The sequence below is a fragment of the Octopus sinensis genome, linkage group LG9 (genome assembly GCF_006345805.1).
Source record: "Octopus sinensis linkage group LG9, ASM634580v1, whole genome shotgun sequence".
In the NCBI taxonomy this organism is placed as follows: Eukaryota; Metazoa; Mollusca; class Cephalopoda; order Octopoda; family Octopodidae; genus Octopus; species Octopus sinensis.
Window position 1 is genome coordinate 93,825 of NC_043005.1, and position 21,545 is coordinate 115,369.

Genomic DNA, 21,545 nt, shown 5'->3' on the forward strand with positions numbered 1-21,545 from the left:
TGCATGTGTGCGTCAGTGTGCATGTGTGCGTCAGTGTGCATGTGTGCGTCAGTGTGCATGTGTGCGTCAGTGTGCATGTGTGTGTCAGTGTGCATGTGTGCAAATGTGCATGTGTGCGTCAGTGTGCATGTGTGCGTCAGTGTGCATGTGTGCTTCATGTGCATGTGTGCGTCAGTGTGCATGTGTGCGTCAGTGTGCATGTGTGCGTCAGTGTGCATGTGTGCAATGTGCATGTGTGGTCAGTGTGCATGTGTGCGTCAGTGTGCATGTGTGCGTCAGTGTGCATGTGTGCGTCAGTGTGCATGTGTGCAAATGTGCATGTGTGCGTCAGTGTGCATGTGAGCGTCAGTGTGCATGTGTGCGTCAGTGTGCATTGTGTGCGTCAGTGTGCATGTGTGCAAATGTGCACGTGTGCGTCAGTGTGCATGTGTGCGTCAGTGTGCATGTGTGCAAATGTGCATGTGTGCGTCGTCAGTGTGCATGTGAGCGTCAGTGTGCATGTGTGCGTCAGTGTGCATGTGTGCGTCAGTGTGCATGTGTGCGTCAGTGTGCATGTGTGCGTCAGTGTGCATGTGTGCAAATGTGCATGTGTGCGTCAATGTGCATGTGTGCAAATGTGCATGTGTGCGTCAGTGTGCATGTGTGCAAATGTGCATGTGTGTGTCAGTGTACATGTGTGCGTCAGTGTTCATGTGTGCGTCAGTGTGCATGTGTGCGTCAGTGTGCATGTGTGCGTCAGTGTGCATGTGTGCGTCAGTGTGCATGTGTGCGTCAGTGTGCATGTGTGCAAATGTGCATGTGTGCGTCAGTGTGCATGTGTGCGTCAGTGTGCATGTGTGCGTCAGTGTGCATGTGTGCGTCAGTGTGCATGTGTGCGTCAGTGTGCATATGTGCGTCAGTGTGCATGTGTGCGTCAGTGTGCATGTGTGCAATGTGCATGTGTGCGTCAGTGTGCATGTGTGCGTCAGTGTGCATGTGTGCGTCAGTGTGCATGTGTGCAAATGTGCATGTGTGCGTCAGTGTGCATGTGTGCGTCAGTGTGCATGTGTGCGTCAGTGTGCATGTGTGCAATGTGCATGTGTATGCACATGCATGCAATTATGCGTATATGTATGAAAGTATGTATGCATGTATGTATACATATATATATATACATGTATACACATATACATACACATTTGCGGTGTGTGTGTGTTCTTGCTTGTCCGTATTACCTATGTACCTATCTATTTCTACTTAACTATGTATCTATCTGTTTATTTACATATCCATTTATCTACCTACCTATATATATATATATATATATATATATATATATATATATATATATATATATATAACAAAGTGGAGTTGTAAGGTATATATATATATATATATATATATATACGCACGTATAATGGTATTTTCTATATAAGCTTAAAGTTTATGGCGATCACTGTGCAATGACTAAGGAAGATATTCTAATAAAGGGGCATATATACCCTCGACAGCAAAAAAGGGGAGCTTGTCTATCCGCGTAGGAGTCGAACCTATATCCCTTTGTTAACGCGACAAAGTGTGTTACCTTTGCACAAGTGAATCAGCCTCCCCATTTAAGTCAAATTTACCATTATTATTATTTACAGGATTGTAAAAACGGCGTCGTATAAAAAAAACATTCGCACCGAAGGCATATACATATATATTAAGTTGGCAACTAAGTTCCCGCCGTTTATTCAAATTTTGGAATCTATTTTTTTTCGAGAATTCTATTTTTAAATCATTTTGGAATCTATTTTGTTTGTTTGTTTTTCTAGTTAATTTTAGTTACTTTTTGTTTATTTTCAGATCATTAAAATGGAATGTCAAGTTAAGAAAAACGAGCATTTTCGACACCTCCTTCTTTTCGCATTTAATCAAGATTCTAAGGCTGCAAAAGCTGCTCGCGACATTTATGCTGTGTATGGAGAGGGTGCCATAGCCGAAAGTACCGCTCGTGATTGGTATGCCAAGTTCAAAAATATAAATTTTAACCTCAAAGACGCACCTCATTCTGGCCGTCCAGTTGAGTTCGATGAAGAGCGATTAAACCAACTTTTGCACGAAACTTCTCGTCAAACGACAAGGGAACTCCAGCGCTTTGTTTCTTCCCTGCCGAGGGGATGGTGAGTGCTCTTCCCCTCTGTGACCTGGTGGGGCAGAATCTACTAAGGTCAAGGTTGTCTAGATAGTTACAGTCATAGCTTAATTTAAGGAGGAGGCGCAGTTCCCTCTTGTTGACTTCACGGAACTCTACTTAACTCTCACAGATAGTCTCAATGCGTTTCTCCACAGCAAAATCTATGTCTATAGATGGGTAGAGTGAAATTACATCCACACTACCCACTACACAACCTGTCGTTGGAGTGGTTGCAACTACTGATTCTATTGAGGAGATCCTCCGGGCTCATACAGGCATCTAGGAACATTTCAGTGAGTGGTCGTAACATCTGTGAGAGGAAGTAAGATAGCCTATAATTGCTAGAGATATTCGCTCCGCAAACTGGCTGGGTTGGCGGCCCCAAAATAGGGTTTAGGTAGGGTTTATGGTCTATTCATAACCCGACATCGTTATTGAATGCTTGGAAATTTTGTGCAGTCTTTTTCCAGGGTGAAAGTGTGTTGCACCACATTCCATGTGTGCATTGAGGAGTTTTCCACTCTTTCATGTTCCTGTGGTGCAACTTCTCTCATGCTATTGATGAGTTGTTGCATGGTTTGGACATAGTTCTGTGAGATGTCTATTGACAGTCTGCCAGGCTTGTCCGTAGGGAGGCACACTAATTCCCTGTTCATAATTCGCTGTTTCAGCTTTTGTAGGCCTTTGGCGACGAATGAACTGAGTTGGTGGACCACCCCCTCATTATGCTTTTAAGTGGTTTTGTTGTATCGGTCCAAGATGAATCGGAGTCTATTTCTAGCTAAAGAAATGTTTGCCTCTGTCTCGCTGTCATTCAACCCTTTTGTTGAAGGGTAAGTCTGTGGGGTAGATCCTCGTCGTTTCGTACGATTTGGCGTTGGAGTTATAGAAGGCAGAGTCAAGGGTGCTACCGCTATCACTACTGTTGCAGCAGTTATTGTTGTTGTTGCTGGTGTTGTGTTCATTGTCGATGTTGTTATTGATGTTGTTGTTGAGGTTGTTGTTGCTGGTGGTGTTGATAGTGACAGGCACATAGACTGATAGATAGAGATTAGATGTGTTATGTGTGTGCCTGTAATATAATATATATATATATATATATATCAACAATCAAGGAACGGCCATAATAGGCCATTCACCCACTAGAAATAACAGCCAAAGCTGTTTTTTAAATTTTTTCTCCTGGTTTACGGAATTAATTTTTATTTGCGGTTGAAGCTTTGGCTGTTATTTCTAGTGGGTGAATGGCCTATTATGGCCGTTCCTTGATTGTTGATGTTGAACTTAAAAATGGTCTATGACTATTTAATTTTTTCCACTAGGCGCTGGTGGCAAAAGAATTCTACAAAATTTTTTTGCCACCCTATATTGATTAATTATGAATTTTCTGGTTAATTCCGTAATGGAATCGACGGCTTATATTTATTTGCTGCGATAAATTTGGCGCGAGTGCGACGATTTGAAAATTTTAGGTCAGATATAACCTTGGCAAGGTCGGATTTGCCTCGTGAAAATATCTGTTCCGACTTGGGCTATTTCTTACTGAAGAATCTGAGGGCCTTTGGAAGATTGGCTTGATTTAATTTAATCAGGTTAGTTTACCATTAATCAGCAGATGAAACGGTATATCGTATAAGAAATTACAAGGTAAATGTTTTTTAAATTTTCTCCTGGTTTACGGAATTAATTTTTATTTGCGGTTGAAGCTTTGGCTGTTATTTCTAGTGGGTGAATGGCCTATTATGGCCGTTCCTTGATTGTTGATGTTGAACTTAAAAATGGTCTATGACTATTTAATTTTTTCCCACTAGGCCGCTGGTGGCAAAAGAATTCTACAAAATTTTTTTTGCCACCCTATATTGATTAATTATGAATTTTCTGGTTAATTCCGTAATGGAATCGACGGCTTATATTTATTTGCTGCCGATAAATTTGGCGCGAGTGCGACGATTTGAAAATTTTAGGTCAGATATAACCTTGGCAAGGTCGATTTGCCTCGTGAAAATATCTGTTCCGACTTGGGCTATTTCTTACTGAAGAATCTGAGGGCCTTTGGAAGATTGCTTGATTTAATTTAATCAGGTTAGTTTACCATTAATCAGCAGATGAAACGGTATATCGTATAAGAAATTACAAGTAATGTTTTTTAAATTTTTCCTCCTGGTTTACGGAATTAATTTTTATTTGCGGTTGAAGCTTTGGCTGTTATTTCTAGTGGGTGGAATGGCCTATTATGGCCGTTCCTTGATTGTTGATGTTGAACTTAAAAATGGTCTATGACTATTTAATTTTTTCCCACTAGGCCGCTGGTGGCAAAAGATTCTACAAAATTTTTTTTGCCACCCTATATTGATAATTATGAATTTTCTGGTTAATTCCGTCATGGAATCGACGGCTTATATTTATTTGCTGCCGATAAATTTGGCGCGCAGTGCCGATTTGAAAATTTTTAGGTCGAATATAACCTTGGCAAGTCGGATTTGCCTCGTGAAAATATCTGTTCCGACTTGGCTATTTCTTACTGAAGAATCTGAGGGCCTTTGGAAGATTGGCTTGATTTATTAATCAGTTAGTTTACCATTAATCAGCAGATGAAACGGTATATCGTATAAGAAATTACCAGGTAAATGTTTTTTAAATTTTCTCCTGGTTTACGGAATAATTTTATTTGCGGTTGAAGCTTTGGCTGTTTTATTTCTAGTGGGTGATATGGCCTATTATGGCCGTTCCTTGATTGTTGATGTTGAACTTAAAAATGGTCTATGACTATTTAATTTTTTCCCACTAGGCCGCTGGTGGCAAAAGAATTTACAAATTTTTTTTGTGCCACCCTATATTGATTAAATATATATATATATATATATATATATATTATATATATATATATATGTGTGTGTGTGTGTGGTGTGTGTGTGTGCATACGCATATACGTATTATATATATATATATATATATACACCTACACACACATATGTATAAGTACATATATACAAACAGACAACCACAAATATATACGCACATACGTATGTACGTAATATATAATACATAAATACATACATGCATGCATACATACATCGTAAATGCATGCAGGTATACATACACAAATGGGGCTTGGGATATGTAACACACTGCCTAAATACCGATCTTGAGAAATTAGGCTTCTCAAAACCATAGACTAAAGTTCCAATCCATCACTGGAACTGTAAAAATCTGTAAAACATTCCAGAAGTTTATCATTTAAATATATATGAGCATGTTTATGTATGCAACTATATGCATGAGAATACACAGATAAAGCAAAACATAAAAATCTGCACATATACATACATACAACAAAAAAATACCCCGTTAATGATGTTCAATTCCAATGAAGGAGGCTTGAATCTAGGTCAGAAACCAGCTCTTTCTCTATTGGCAAGAAATATTGAAATAAAACTGAACACTGGCATACATACATACATACATACATACATACATACATACATACATACATACATACATACATACATACATACATACATATGCTCTGGTGTTGAAATCAGCTGCCCTCTGGACACCAATGTGCTCAGAAAAAACATAAGAGAAAGAGGATATTTATGGACAATAGTTACGCAGGTACAAATCCAGTACCCAAGATACACTTTCAGTTTCATACGTATTATTGTTCGAACAACAGGATTCATACTATCTCCTCTTAACTTGGGTTCTTAAAGAGAGAACGCAAATTCTTAATTCATACTCTATAAATAATCTCGATATCCGGGGCTTAAACAATTCTGCAAGACCTTAGCAATTAAAGTATGATGGTTAAAACCAGATACATTCCTTCACAAACTTGCTTCTTTTATAGCTGGTTTGGTTACTGCTTGTAGCCGCGTTTCCTTATCCTTTGTGTAACGCTACATGTATATGTTTCCTATTTGGAATTAGATAATAAATATATTTTACTTTTGAAGTAGGAATATATATTGATAAACACGTCACTTATAGCTTACTTATAAGTGTTATCCTTATAGATAAATCCTGACTCCAGCTACATAAACACCATAGCGAGAAATATATACTCTGAAACGCTAACGAACATTTTATGCGTGCATGTATGTTGAAGATAAACAAATTGGTGTTCTTTTAACTGCTATAAAAAAACAGTTTTACAATTGCAGAAATAAATTTCATTAACTAGTTGAAGAACGTGAAGAAAGAGAAAATAATTACTACATTATTTTATTAATGTGCTTTTAGCATTTATAGTACAATTGGAAAGTAAAGTCATTTTGTCGCAAAGAATTACGACTTAAAATTCACACTAGCTAATCCTTCATACTAACTGCTAGAGTTTACAACAATTAACATAAGTCTTGTTGGATCTTTATCATAGACATGGCATAAAGAATAGCCAATATCTCAAGGAGTGAGTGTCGTGGAGTTTAGCAATATTCCTACGAACACTGAGTAATCTCCCAAAAATCAGGGTTTTTATAACTGCTCATATCCGAATTCTAAGATCCGAACCGGTATTTCGTGAAAGATTTCTTTGACGAAAGTTTAGAATTCGTATATGGGAAATAATTTTAACCAATGGGATTACCAACAATTAGGCTTGTTCAGGCAAACGACCATCACATCATATTGCCGCCTTTTATAACTTGCTACACGACTAAGGAGGTGGTCGGTCAAAGTTTACTTTGAATTAAAAGTGAAAAAGAAATCATACACACACACACATACACACATACACACATACACACATACATACATGCATACATGCATACATACATACATACATACATGCATACATGCATACATACATACATACATACATACATACATACACACACATACGTACATACATGCATACACACATACATACATACACACACATACATACATGCACACATACATACATACATACATACACACACATACATACATACACACATACATACATACATACATACATGAGCACATACATACATACATACACACATACATACATACATACATACATACATACACACACACATACATACATACATACATACATACACACATACATACATACATACATGCATACATACACACATACATGCATGCATACACACATACATACATACATACATGCATACATACACACATACATACATGCATACATACACACATACATACATGCATACATACATACATATATACATACATATATACATACATATATACATACATACATGCATACATACACACATACATACATACATGCGTACATACATACATACATACATACATACATACATACATACATACATACACACATACATACATACATCCATACATACACACACATACATAAATGCACACATACATACATACACACATACATACATACATACACCAATACATACATGCATACATACATACATACATACATACAACATACATACATACATACAGACAGACAGACAGACAGACATACATACATACATAATCTCGGCTCTTTAGGGAAAGCTGTAAATATCTAGGTTATACTTCCCACACAAGGAAGTATTGATGCCATGTGAGGCTCGTATTGTGACACCGAAGCATCAGTTACAGTAGATGAAAGTGATCCGTGACCATGAGATTTGAGACCATGAAATCAATAACATGATTTGAATTGCTAATGAACTTGAGGAGAGCTATGAATTAAGGACATTAGTAAAATCTATTTATCAGAAAAGCAAAATGAAAGAATGGACATATTCGTTTTTACTCAAGGCACAAGGCCCGAAATTTTGAGGGAGGGAGGCCAATCGATTAGACCGACCCCACTACGCAACTGGTACTTAATTTATCGACCCAGAAAGGATGAAAGGCAAAGTCAACCTCGGCGGAATTTGAACTCAGAACGTAAAGATAGGCGACATACCGCTAAGCATTTCGCCAGGCGTGCTAACGTTTTTGCTAGCTCGCCGCCTTAAGAATGGATATATTTACTGAGAAGGTAGTACATTTGTATTTGGCACGTAAAACACAAACCATAGAAAAGATTGATCATGTCAAAAGCTCGGTATGGTGTACCGACAAGTTTATGACATCTCACTTTGAAGGCTGCTTCCATTGTAATTCAAGAACAAAAGATCCCCACCAAGTATCTACTGAGTAAAGGGCGGAAAGCATTGACAGACAATAAATGTGAGCTGTGCAAAACCAAGACTGAAGACATCAACCACATTATTGTCAACTGTGAGAGAATGTCTTCGTATGCGGCATGATATGATGGAGAGAAAAATCTGGAAGAAGATAAGAAAAGAAAACACCCACAGACGAAATTGACTATATTAAGGTGGATGGGTGAAAAGAATATTAGTGGAACTTATAAATTCTAACAGCCACCAACTTACAATACAATCAACCAGATATTGTCGCGTGAGACCATAAAGAAAAGATATGTTCTGTTGTAGAAATCAGCTGCACCCTGGACACCGATGTGGTTAGAAAAATACAAGAGAAAGAGGACATCTATGGATCATAGATAAAGAATTTGCAAATATAGTACCCAATACAGACTTTTAGCTTCATGCTCATTATTATTGTAATAACAGGATACACACCAACCATCTGGAGCAAAGCATGCCTGAACTTGAGATCTCGGGGAGAGAGCGTAAATCCTTACTTCACATCCTACAAATGATCACGACGTGTGAAACTAAATGAAATTTGCAAAATCCTTCTTAAGATTTAACAGATGACGAGCAAAACAAGATGCTTTCCGTTATTAAGAGGGTGGCCGGTCAAAACTTAAAAAGGGTGAAACAAAACATACATCCATACACACAAACGCAAACGAAACAAACTTACCTTCTGAGTTGCTGAACCACAACGAATTGCGAAGTTGTCTGCAAATGCGCTCAAGATGTAAAGCGCACGACTTTTATATACGCTGTTACTGCAACCACTACTACTACTACTACTACCTCCACCACCAACAGCACTTCCAACAATACCATTAACACCACCACCACCTCTTTTACTACTACTACTACTACTACTACTACTACCTCATTTCACACGTACACCGACACGCGGTCGTACAATGAAATACATACATGTGTAGGTGTCAGTTGTGTCTTTGCATGTCAACCATAATATGCATATATATGTATGCATGTTTGTATGTGTCTAAGCATATATATATATATATATATACATTCCTTCTTCTTCTTCTTCTTCTTCTTCTTCTTATTATTATTATTATGTTTATATCAATAATAACAATATAATTATACTTATAGTAATCTTCACTAGACCATACATATTATAATAGATTCTAACATATCAGAAAATTACGAAACAAGATTAAACATATATTTGTATATATATATATATAAAACTGAGAGTGTGTGTCTGTCTGACTGTCTGTCTGTGTGCTTCCCTAAAACTTGAGAACTACACAACCAATTTCATTCAAATTTTACACATGCCTTACTTAGGGTCCATGTAGTTTCATAGGCAAAAAAATGTTCAACTTCTTGCCTAGAGCGAGCCCATAGCAATATCATATTTTCTCCACTATTTCAGTATTATGTGTTAAAAAGTGAAACAAAAATATTTCTCTATTTTATGTCAGATACTTTCACTTTAACAATAAAAATTATAATAACAATTGAATTATATGTAGTAAGTGATAATTAAAATCATACTAAAGTATAATATAAGTAAAAATAGCAATTAGTATAAAATTGCATCAATGATTTGAAATTGAATAAGTGGTTTCACATGAATGGGAATAAATTAAAAATAAAATTAGCGTGCAGAAATGGAATAGTCCAGATGGATGATAAAAAATTAAATTAAAGAAAAGACTATTGTCTATAAAGTATACAATGTAGAGAAAAAAGGTCGCGTTTTTTTCGGCTCCGTGTTTTTTACGCTCGTAAAATTCGGTAAAGAAAGAGTTGTTGTTGTTGTGGAGGTTTTGAACGGCGTTGGGGCGGTTTCGCGTTCCACTGGTTCTGCGCGTTGCACTTTTTCGGTTCGGGAGGCCGTTTTTCGGTCTGAGGCGATTATGAGCCGCCTCCATCAAACGGAGGAGATGGAAGGGAGAAATTTCTCTGAAATTTCGACGGAAGTGTCGACATCTGAGGAGGAGTTGGCGGTGAAAAGGATGGAAGGCACCTACGCAGGTGTAACGAAGAAGTCAACGGAAAGAGAGATAGACCTGGCTAAGTTGGCGGGCCTCCAGGAGTTTGTGAAGGAGGACGAGAACGGTGAAGTTGAGCTGCTGCCTCCAGTAGGGCGCGGAGACTGGTTCCATCGTAGAACCATTAAATATAAAGTATTTATGAATGGAGGTAGAAAGATGGAAGTAATTAACATGGAAGCAATTGAAGAGGCTCTCAAGCAGACAGGAGAGGAAATTGTGTACATGACAAAAGGATTACAATACGGAACCGTAACGGTGCAATTTAAAAGTGAAAAAGCAGCCAGGAATGTAGCAGCCAAGGTGGTGAGTACAGAAAAGATTTACTTGTTACCCTCGTATCTGAATAGGCGGACAACCAGAATTAGGGTGGAAGGAATACCTCCACACCTAGAGGGCGAATTAATAACGGCTGCGGTTATAAAAGGAAATGAAGATAAAGTGGACATCCTCCACGCCATTATGAAGTATGAAGGCGTGAGAGGTGCCACACTAGTTATGAACATTCAAACGGAGGCGGATGTTATAGAGAGGATACGGACAGCATAAAAACTGGAAATATTATTATGAGAGTGGGTGGAGGGTAGGGCGCCCAGGTGCTACAAGTGTGGCCAAAGGGGTCACAGAGAGCCTACTGCCCTCCCCCCCAAAGGAAAAAGAAAAGGAAAGCGTTGAGGAAGCCTCAGGAGAGGAAGAAAATAAACAGAAACAAACAGAGAAGAAAACGACAGAAGAAGAGGAGAGATGCAACAAGAGTGGAAAGAAGGGGGAACAAAGAGAAAAAGAAAGAAAAAGAAAAACTGTGCGAGCCCCCAACCACCCCGACACCACCCATACCCTTGGAGTCCCATCCTTCCCCTGCAAACAGTGATTCCACCCACTCCCCGCCTACAAGAAAATAAAAACAGACACACAGAGCAAAGAAAGTCCCAAGACCCATTTTTATGTGTTATACATGGGAAAGACATACAAAACGTTAAAAAACGGGTGTTAACCAAGTGGTACGAACACGAAGATAGATTGTAGCACACGGCTGTGGATAGTGATGATACGGGTATATTGGCGAGAAGGGTTGAGGAAGAGGGTGTGTGTTGGAAGTCAGGGAAATGAAAGATGAATGGATAGAGATGGCTAAAAGAAAAACGAATGTTGTGATAGGAAAAAAGGAATACTAATTGGAAATGGGTGAAAGGATAGATAAGTGATGCTGGCGGATGGGGCCGTCGGTATCACTCTCATATACCATTTTCATATCCATTTTGCTCATATATATGTAATTGTGATGTTCTATGTCCCAATGTTTGTAATGTCCCCTCTATGTAGCCCCTAGTGGGTAATAAAAAAATACGCGTTTTCTTGCGCTCTGTAAAATTCGGTTAAAAAAGAAAAAAAGAACAAAAAGTGAATTGTGGTTGTGGAATTGGAACGTCGGTTGGTGCGGTTTCGCGTCGCACTGTTCGTGCGCCGCACGTTTTCTGTTCGGGAGGCCGTTTTTCGGTCTGAGGCGACTATGAGCCGCCTCTACCAAACGGATGAGATGGAAGGGAGGGAGAAATTCTCTGAAAATTCGTCGACATCGGAGGAGGAGTTGGCGGTGAAAAAATGGAAAGCACCTACGCAGGTTATAACGAAGAAGTCAACAGAAAAAGAGATAGACCTGGCTAAGTTGACGGACTTCCAGGAGTTTATGAAGGAGGAGGAGAACGGAGAGGTTGAGCTGTTGCCTCTAGCAGGGCGCGGAGACTGGTTCCATCGTAGTAGAACCATTAAATAAAAGTATTTATGAATGGAGGTAGAAAAATGGAAGTGATTAACATGGAAGCAATTGAAGAGGCTTTCAAACAGACAGGAGAAGAAATTGTGTACATGACAAAAGGATTAGAATATGGAACCATAACGGTACAATTTAAAAGTGAGAAAGCAGCCAGGAATATAGCAGCCAAGGTGGTGAGTACAGAAAAGTTTTACTTATTCCCCTCGTATTTGAATAGAAGGACCACCAGAATTAGGGTGGAAGGAACCTCCGCCACACCTAGAGGCGAATTAATAACGGCTGCGGTTATCAAAGGAAATGAAGATAAAGTGGACATCCTCCACGCCATAATGAAATATGAAGGCGTGAGAGGTGCCACACTAGTAATGAACATACAGACGGAGGCGGAAGTTATAGAAAAGCTTACGGACAGTATAAAAACTGGAAATATTATTATGAGAGTGTGGGTGGAGGGTAGGGCGCCCAGGTGCTACAAGTGTGGCCTGAGGGGTCACATAAGAGCCTACTGCCCTCCCCCACCAAAGGAAAAAGAAAAGGAAATCGTCGCGGAAGCCCCAAAAGAGGAAGAAACTAAAGAGAACCAAAGGGAAACAGAAACGACAGAAGAAGAGGAGATGCAACAAGAGTGGGAAGAAGGAAGAAAAAAGAGAAAAAGAAAGAAAAAAAAAAACTGTGCGAAGCCCCAACCCACCCCAACACCACCCGCACCCTCTGAATCCCACCCTTCCCTGCAGACAGTGAACCCACCCGCTCCCCTCCAACAAGAAAACAAAAGAAAAATATTAATACAGACAGACAAGAGTTTGAAAACGAACCCAGGCCGAACATTTTATTGTGACTGAACGGAAAGAGGTTGAAAGGGTAATGGAGGAGTATGAATGGTATGAAATGGATGGGACCAGATATGCAGTGCTGGAAAAGAAGATATAGATGAGTTTGTGTTGAGGTGTGAAAGAGAGAATTGGGAGGTGAAAGATACAAGAATGAGCGATGAATTCGTGGAATATATGGAGGACAGTTTCGGAGTAGAATGGATATGGATGGTCTTCGTATTGGGAATGAACATTCAGGTGACAGTGAAAACAAAAGGACAGGTAAGTGATGCTGGCGGAGGGGGCCGTTAGCATCGCTTTCATATTATCATTTTTTCATTTTCATTTGCTCATAAATTTAATCATATTGTTCTATGTCCCCCATGTTTTGTTATGTCCGGCATTCTTCGTAGCCCCTGGTGGGTAATAAAGAAATAACATGGAGGAAATCTATCCACGTGTGTTGTGAGTTATTTTGTATGTGAAAATTGGAAAAAAAACTGTTAAAAATTGTCAAAAAATTGAATCGCGCGAGGCGTTTGCCGCTACGTGTTTGAACCTTTTATAGAAGGTGTGTCGACCCTCAAGTCATGGAGACTTACGCGGGGGTCGCCACAACAAAAAGTGACGAGTCTCTTAGAATAAAAGAAGTGTTCTTTAGAAAAGAACAATTGAAGGAATACGAGAAGTTCGTCAAAAGGGAGGGTGACAGCGTGAAGCTGGTCCCGCCTGTGGAAAAACAAAGAAGAGAAAAATAACAAGATGATAACGTATAGAACGCAAGATAGAAACACGAGAAAACTGGTGAGAGTGACGATTGAAGAAATAGAGAAATGTCTGGGGGACATCATGAAAAAAGCGACTTTTGTAGACAGAGGAAAGAAATATGGTACGGTGGAGGTGAGATGCGCAACAAAGGAAGTGGCGGCCTCATTGGCTTCCACTGTCCTGAAAGCGGAAAATTTCACCATGTGGCCGACGTATAAAGGAAGACGAGGGGTACGGGTAAGAGTCCCAAAGGTGCCCCCAGATATTAAAACAGAAATGCTGGTAACAGCCATTATTGGGGCAGCAAAAGAGGAAGTAGAAATAGGGTCAATTAAGGAGACGAACGTTGTAAATTGGAAGGGATTCGGAGTAGAGTTGTGGCTGATGGCCACAATGGAAGACATCGAAAGATTTCCCTTCAAATAGAAATAGAAAACGAGAAAACAATTAGTGTAATAGTGGAAGGCAGAAAACCGAATTGCTACCTGTGCGGATCAAGAGGGCACATAAAAAGGAATGTCCGCTGTATGAATTCACAGCGGAGCAAAAAGAGACACAAAGTGGAGAGAAGGAAAACGAACACGAAGGAAAGAACAGCGAAAACAAGGAAAAGGAAATAACGGAAAAACAACAAGAGAAGAAGTAACAGCGCACTGAAGGAAAATGAAAACAAAGGGAAGAAGATAGTAGAAAAGGAGCAAAATTCACAGGGTGCAGAAGTAGTGGAGAAGGAGCCAAGGCAGAAGCAAGAGAAAGAAAAGGAAAGTACATTAAAGGAAAGAGAAAAAGCAGGAAAAGAACAAGAGAAGGAACAGAACCAAGAGAAAGGAAAAGATGGTATGCAAAAAGGAAAAGAAACAACAGGAAAGGAACTTAAGGCACAGGGTAGAGAGACGGCAGACAAAGAGCCAAAAAGACAAGAGAAGGAAAAAGAAAGAAGAGAAAGCAAAAAGAGAGAAAGAGAGAAACCGAGGGAGGAGAAAAAAGAGGAAGTAAGTCCTAAGAGAAAAACTAGAGAAAACGTAGGTACGAATAGAAAATTCAAATACTATGGAACGTTGATCCATCACAGGCACTGTGAGGAGATGGAAGATTTAATAAACGTAACAAACGGATATACGTGGGTCAGGATGGGCACCGAATGGAAAGAAACAGGTGCACTCGTCCACGAGAACGACGCCGAGGCGTTCATCGAGGCAGCTGGCAAGAACGTGTCAAAACATATGAAATGCCGACTTACAAGGTGGCCTCGAACGATGGAAGTTTACTCAGATTTGGTAGACATAATGGAGTATATATAAAAGAAAAGGTATTGTGAAAACTTTAATTTGGAAATGATAAAAAGAACTTTAAATTCTGAAAAAAAAAAAAAAGAAATGTTGAACTTTGTAAAACTTTTGAAATGTATGTTGAAAATGTATAAAATGTTTTATTTGGAAAATATTGTTGACGAATAAAAAACAAATGACGAAATGTAACCGCTCGATTTCGGGGATCGAGTGGGCATTACACCACATTGTACAAACTTCATAATTCATTATTCATTTTCCCGATTGTATTGTCCCATCTATGTAGCCCCTAGTGGGTAATAATAAAACAACATCGAGGAAATCAATTTTTTGCGTTTATTAGTAAGTTGATATATTTTTGCTCTCGTACTATTATCTCTGTTATTATATACTGTTGGTCTACCTGTTTTGTCTATTGTTGTCTAACTGACGAAGTCAGCCTTCGCGCGAAGACTTCGCGTTGGTGTTCCCCCCTCCGTGGGGAAAAAACTACAATTAATTTGGATTTACCAAAGGCTTGTTAAAACCATTGTTCAAGATGGAGTCCCCCATCTCTTATTCGCCTGTGACGAGCGAGGATGAATACCCGGCGTTGTCGCCAAGAAAAAAAGAGGCGTTGTCGCCAAGAAAAAAAGAGGCGTTGTCGCCGAAGAAAAAAGAGGCGGCGTCGCCCAAGAAAATGGAAAAACCAGTACCAGCATCAACTCCAGCGAAAAAATTCGCTGAAGTGGCTGGGAAAAGATTAAAAAAATAAATATAGAAAATTTGGAAAAATTTGCAGACTGTGTAAAAAAAGAGGCACAGAAGTGACTGTGGCCACAAATACAAAAACATGACGATATAGAAAAAAAAAGAATAATATATAAAACTTACGACACAACGACAAAAATGATCCAAAAAATCGAAGAAAAAAAAATAGAGTTTTGTCTAAAACCTTTTATGGATAAAATAACGTATATAAACAGAGGAAAAAGATACGGCACAGTGGAGGTGCGTTTTACTACGGAGGAGATAGCGAAGAAACTATCGATGGAGCCGATCAAAGCAGAAAACATTGTCTTACTACCATTGTATAAAGGAAAAAGGACGTCGAAAATTTCAATGAACAACATACCGCCAGAGGCAGATGCTGAATGTCTGGTGGCAGCAGTGATGGTAGGTCTGGAGGAAAATAAACATCCTCCAGGCCACAGTGGAGGAAGAGGAGTTTTGGAAAGGGCAGAAAATAGTGATAGCCATTCAGGCGGAGGTGCAAACACTGGAAGAAATTCCAGAAACGGTAAGATTAGTGAAGACGAGAAAATAACAGTTTTCGTGGAGGGCAGGAAGCCGAGGTGCTTCGGCTGCGGCAAGAAGGGTCATGTAAGGGCGGAATGCCAACCCCAACCCAAACCGCAGGAAGCACCTAAGCCAAAAGAAAAAGAAGATAATGTGTCACCAGAAGCAGCGTCGGACGGCCCAGAAGGGAAGACTGAAGGTGTGGAGGTGACGGTGACAGCAGAACCAGCGGCGGAGGAAAAAAAGAGCGAGGAAAAGATAAATGAGGAGGGGTGGGCAAAAATTACGGGAAAAAAAAAAGAAAAACGGAAACCACCCCTCCCAGAGTAATTTTAAAAAAGAAAAAAGAGTCAATGAACTCGTATATGGCCGTAAAGGCAGCAAATAGCAGACTCGGAAACGTGTTGGCAGCCATGGCCAAAGTGGAGAAAGTAGTGAAAAAAAACGACTTTGTAATTTACAGAATAGGCCGGAAGGATTACGGGCGGATAAAGTCAGAATTCTTCCAAGACGTAGGCCCACTTAGATTGGATGTGACATCTCCACATATATTCGAGGGCCTACGTCAGACTCCCCCACGAGGCCCAGAAAAAGAGTTAGAAGAACAAGAGAAAACCGAACCACTGATATAAGGTAAGTAATGGATTACATTTATGTTGGTTTTTTGGATGTGCGCGGCCTGGGAGCAGGCTGGAAGCAAGGTCGCTTCCTGCATGATATCAGGTCGCGTAATTTAGATGTTATTGTTGCTACAGAAACCAGGTTAGAGGGGCCAAGAGGTCTACTCCCGCTGTTTGACGGCTACGAGAGTTTTTTCTCTCCTGGCAGTCCTACAGGCGGGAGTGGGGTGTTGGTCCTATTAAAAAGAAACCGGGTTTCTGAGAAAAAGTTATTTTTGCAGATCCAGAAGGTAGGCTGGTCGTCATGGATTTGACGTTCAGTAATGGTAAAGTTATCAGACTGGTTGCAATTTACGCACCCAACCATACAGGGCAAAGTGATTATTTTCGTGAACTAGAAAACTTTCTTGGTACTTCGCATTCATTAGTGGTGCTAGGAGACTTTAACACAATTTGCAAAGCGGATGTAGATTGTGTTGGCTCGCGTCCAGATAGAAAAGGCAACAGTGGCTTCATGGAACTGCTAAGCCGCTTTGAGCTAGCAGATCCTTATAGGCTGGAATTTCCGAACGCTCCATTGTGGACATGGTCAAACAGCGACGGATCTTCCAGGTCATATTTAGATAGAATACTAATTAGAAAAGTAGACAGTAAAATAGCTAAGTGTCCACAGTTTTACCCGATCAGCTACAGTGATCATAAAATGGTCACTTGTAAGCTTGACATAGATAAGGTTAAAAATAGAGGATCCGGTTACTGGAAACTTAATACGTCCCTTTTGGCGATTAAGGAGTACAAAGACCGGATTAGGAATATAATTCAGAGGGCACTATCTGGTACCATCATTAATAACAAATGGTGGTACGCCCTCAAACGAGCCATCAAGTTTGAGTCTATTAGATATAGCATAGGAGTAGTGGCTAGAGAGGCTAGAAGGGAAACTACTCTAGTTAAGGAATTAGAGGAAGCCATGAAAACTGGCTCTGCGGCTCAGGTGGCGTCCAAGAGACTGGTGTTAAACCAGCACCTCGAGGCCAAACACATGGGCTGCATTGTCAGGGCTAGAATCCGCCATATGGGATGTGAAGGAATCAACGCCGTGAGATGGGCCCGAGTGGTGGAAGCTCAGCATGGTAACGATGCCACGATTCGATCTTTGACGAACCAACAAGGTGAGTTGATAAACGAACCCGAGGAGATGTGTGAGGCCTTTCAGGAGCACTTCGCTCAGCTTTTCGGTGAGTGCGGCGGACTGGATAGGAGGAGGGCCTTTACGGACCTACTCGACGGGCTGCCGCGCTTATCGGGGCGAGATGCGGAGGGCTGTGAAGGGCCAATCACGCTTGAGGAGGTGGTTGAGGCAATGGCGGACTGCGGCGCGGGCAAGGCGCCGGGTTTGGATGGTCTACCCTATGAGTTATATAAGAGTATGCCAGACTTGTTCGGGCACCTACTGGCGGAGGTCTATGCGAACTGGCAGCAGAACGGGCTTATACCCAGATCTGTGCGCCGGGGAGTAGTGACTCTCGTCAGAAAGGACCCGAGCAAGGGGGAGTGCATTGATAATTTCAGGCCCATCACTCTGCTAAACACAGAGTTGAAGATTTTGGCCAAAGTGTTATCGAAAAGATTGGCGCGTGTCGCGGATGGTCTGATCGGAGAGGCACAGACATGTGCCGTTCCGGGCAGATCCATTCAGGATAATCTCCATCTAATGCGGTACACTATAGAGGGGTTTAATAGTGATTCTGGCAAGGGTGGGGCACTGGTCCATTTAGACCAATCTAAAGCTTTTGATAGGGTCGACCATCGTTACCTGGTATCTGCCCTGGCACAGTTTGGGCTGAGCCTTGGCTTCCTCAGGTGGATTATCCAAATTTATGATAACATCGACTCGGTAGTTCGGGTGAACGGCTTCTTGTCGAAGCCGTTCAAAATCAAACGCTCGGTTCGTCAAGGGTGTCCGCTCTCCCCGCTTTTGTACGTGATGGCTCTTGAGCCATTACTGCGAAAACTGAGCGGCATCCCGAGACAGCCAGGTAATGGAAAATCAGTGTCAGCGTACGCGAATGACATCACCATCATCGTAACCGAAATGGACCACCTATGTAAAGTAGGCAAGGCCATAGAGGTTTACGAGACGGTGACAGGAGCAAAAGTTAATCGCGAAAAGTCAGTCGGCTTGCAACTCGGCACCTGGAGAGGCAAGTCGATGCCTCCTGACAGCGTCGTGGGACGTTGGACGGAGGGTCCGATTAAACTGCTAGGGGTCTGGTTCGGTCCAGACCTCCAAATAGAGAAGAATTGGGGCGAGGTAACGAGCAAGGTGGCTGCAGTAGCCAAGACCTGGTCTTGGCGGTGGCTATCCCTGAAAGGGAGGGCGGAGGTGGCCAATGTGTTTATCGCATCGGTTATCACCTACCGCCTTTCCGTCGTTCCTTGCCCTGATTCGTGGTTGATCAAGTTGGAAAGACAGCTCTTCTACTTCTTGTGGAAGGGCGGGAAACCACTTGTGAAACACTCTACAACCGTTAAAGGGTGGGCTAGGGATGCCTTGGCTGATGATGCGCAGACATGCGCTGAGGTTAAGACATCTGTGGCTCTACCTGGATGGTGAACGGGTGTGGTCTTCGCTAGCAAAACTGATGTTTCCCAAGTTTACTAGTTTTGGTGGATGGGAAACCTGGCTGAATCGTAGATCGAAACTTGGTACTTGGTACACGGAGTGTCGCAAGGCTCTCCTGCTATTCCGTCGCTCGGGCAACGCCTGCGGTGGGGGTTCCACCACATTCTTCTATAGAGGGTTGGTAGAGGCGGAATGTGAAGATACCTTGGGGGAAACCCTAGGTCTCGACGATAATCAGCTGGCCAGTCTGTTCCGACGTACGTTCGAGCCGAGGACACTGGACAACTTCCAGAAGTCTCTGGCATGGCAATGCTACAGAGGAGCTCTACCTGTTCGGGATAAACTCGCAAGGCACGGTGGCCAAGACAGTCCGATATGTCCAAGATGCGGGCGGGATAGGGAAACCGTCCCGCACGCTATTGTTCATTGTCCGGACGTGTCTGAGGTGTGGGTTTATGCCGAACAGCTGTTGTCAGGTACACGAAGAGTACAGCTGTCGACTGAGTCGATTACAAAAATTGACCCACCGGATTTCCTCGTGAATGAAGGTAAGTTTCGTTTTCTCGTTGTAGTAGCAATTGCGAAAGAGGTGATATGGAAGACGAGAATGAAAGGTTTACAGTCAGGCAAGTTCATCTCCGGCCCTGGTTTGATGAATTATTTCATCTTTCACCTGAAAAGGAAGATAGGGCTGGAGAGAATATGCCTGACTAGGAGAGTGTATGAAGAACGATGGAAGGATGTAGCACGAAAGTTGCGAGTGAAAGATACAACATAAATGTAATACCAAGCGCAACCATCAGATTGTATTGTCCCATCTATGTTCGCCCCTTGTGGGTAATAATAAAACAACATCGAGGAAAGCACCTTCGAAAAGTGTCTTGGTGCGACTATGAAAGTTATCTAATCAGAGGCGGTAAATTCGCCACAATAGAAGCAAGGTTCGAGGGAGTACTCGACTCGAACTTGCAAAGTGGAAATGTTTTATTTTTACCTTTATATCTGGGATGTAGGACGTCCCGGAAAAAATGTTTTAATCCCCCCCCCCGAAGTAGAGGTAGGCTGGATTGTAGCCACACTTCTATACAAGAGGGAGGACAAGATACAATTAATCGAAATTATAAGAGACGGGCTAACAATTCCAGTCTGTTATATATTTTGAGTATTGTTATCACTAGCGATATCAAGATATAACTTTGTATTTTGTATTTTATGTGTAGATGTATATATATAGATGTACATGTAATATGTACATATATATACATACACATATATACATGCACTAGCACTATGACCCGGCAACGACGGGTCTTTAATGCTAGTATATATCTATATATTCATACATATAATATATGTATACAAATATAAATGAATATAAACATATGTTAGTTAGTTAGTTAGTTAGTTAGTTAATTTGGCTGAAAAGCAAATAGCAAGGCCATGTAGGGGGACATGGAGTTAAGTACAGGGTGGTGTTCATGTAAAGAGTTCAGGCCACTTGAGGTCAAGGGAGGCTTTGAACAAAGCGGTCGTCGGCATCTTCACCATCTCGTCTGGCAGCTTGTTCCACGGATCCGCAACCCGGACGGAGAAAGCTCCTCTCCTTCGATTGAGATGAAATCGTCGCAGGTAGAGCTTTTCGGAATGACCCCGCAGCCGACGCTCTGGAGCAGGAGTGAAGAACAGCTCTTTCGAGAGTTTACACTTTCCGCTTATGATGTTGTGGGCGAGAATGAGATCACCACGGCGGCGGCGTTTTTCTAGAGAATAAAGGTCGAGCGTCCTCAGCCATTCTTCATAGGAAAAACTTTTGAGACCATGAACCATGCGGGTAGCCAGCTTGTGGACTCTTTCGAGATACTGTATGTCTTTGAGGAGATAAGGAGAAGAGGCTTGAATCCCGTACTCCAATATGGGTCTCACCAGCGTGACATAGAGTGGTAGGGATATGGCTGCTGTGAGCATTCCGAATGACCGTCGAATCAAGAACAGAATTCCACGTGCTTTGTTGGCAGCATGGACGCACTGGGCCGAAGGCGAAAAGGAG

The 21,545-nt window shown here is 41.2% G+C and overlaps 1 protein-coding gene and 1 long non-coding RNA gene across 2 annotated transcripts in view; both read right to left on the minus strand.

Annotated features, from left to right (window-relative positions):
- The window catches only part of LOC115215939, a 37,216-nt gene extending 28,099 nt beyond the window's left edge, over window positions 1-9,117 (minus strand). Inside the window, exon 1 of the long non-coding RNA XR_003882023.2 lies at window positions 8,990-9,117. This is a non-coding gene — a long non-coding RNA (uncharacterized LOC115215939). The remainder of the gene's footprint in view (window positions 1-8,989) is intronic.
- Window positions 1-21,545, minus strand: part of LOC115215551 (polyunsaturated fatty acid lipoxygenase ALOX15B-like) — a 234,486-nt gene that overhangs the window by 90,901 nt on the left and 122,040 nt on the right. The gene's annotated exons all lie outside the window — the stretch shown is intronic.